Source organism: Pocillopora verrucosa, chromosome 7, assembly GCF_036669915.1.
Source record: "Pocillopora verrucosa isolate sample1 chromosome 7, ASM3666991v2, whole genome shotgun sequence".
NCBI lineage: Eukaryota > Metazoa > Cnidaria > Anthozoa > Scleractinia > Pocilloporidae > Pocillopora > Pocillopora verrucosa.
Window position 1 is genome coordinate 7,037,349 of NC_089318.1, and position 1,131 is coordinate 7,038,479.

Genomic DNA, 1,131 nt, shown 5'->3' on the forward strand with positions numbered 1-1,131 from the left:
TGGCAGTTTGATGAAATCATACAAAATATCTCATTTTGGCCGCATAGCAGTGTGATAACGTTTTGTTTGTTTGTTTGTTTGTGTTTTTTGGTAGCATGTAATAGAATGTCTGGCTAAGAATTTTAGAGTAAGACAATACTAACAGCTCAAAATAAGAAGATCCTCGCAGCTAAGAACACTACTGAAACTAGTAGTTGTAAGTAGGACCTGAAAAAAATTTTCAGGCCCGTACGGGATTTGAACCCATGACCTCTGCGATACCAGTGCAGCGCTCTACCAATTGAGCTAACAAGCCAACTGGGAGCGGGTCAATGAATTGGGTACAAATAAACATCCGAGTGAATGAAGATTTAGATATATGAAAATTCACATATTTGCACAGCGGTGGAAAGATGAAATTAGAAGATCCTCGCAGCTAAGAACACTACTGAAACTAGTAGTTGTAAGTAGGACCTGAAAAAAATTTTCAGGCCCGTGCGGGATTTGAACCCATGACCTCTGTGATACCGGTGCAGCGCTCTACCAATTGGCTTGTTAGCTCAATTGGTAGAGCGCTGCACCGGTATCTTGTATGAGTATCCGCATGTTACAACGTGACTCCCGCTTATTCTTGTTGAAGCGTATTTACAGTGTACTCATGGAATAGGAAGTTCGCGTAGTGCGTTTGAGCCAGTTTCTGGCAGATTTGAACAGAAAAGCGGGTCTTTTGTTGGAATGTAATAACATTTTGATCGATGGCGCTGTTAACGAAATGTTTGGCTGGTTCGTAAGTTGTCGACCTGGTTTCGGTCGATCTGATTGATTGACAACACCTCTAGGGCAATACATATCATCGTCCCAAACCAGATGAGCCCATGACACGTCAGCGGAATCGTAGCGGGAGTCTTCTATTTTTCCGGCGAATCAAGAGACCGCGACCTGTGTGACTGACGATAAAGCGTCGTGTTCTTCAATATTTTATTGCGAAAGTATTCTTCCCATAACTTGTACAAACTAATTTCTGTCTAGATCACATATTTAAGAAAAAATCTAGCCTGTTATAAAGGCGTTAAAAGGAGGATCGACACTTAAATATGACCGGCCTAATAGTTTCGGTCGATGTTATCCTCTGACCTCGTTATCATCGACCAA

The 1,131-nt window shown here is 41.7% G+C and overlaps 1 protein-coding gene across 1 annotated transcript in view; it reads right to left on the minus strand.

Annotated features, from left to right (window-relative positions):
• Positions 1-58, minus strand: part of LOC131784949 (uncharacterized) — a 5,863-nt gene extending 5,805 nt beyond the window's left edge. Inside the window, exon 1 of the mRNA XM_066169977.1 lies at positions 1-58. This exon is cut by the window's left edge and continues 1,065 nt beyond it. The gene's annotated coding sequence lies outside the window, so the exon portion shown is untranslated.
• Between the last annotated feature and the right edge of the window lie 1,073 nt (positions 59-1,131).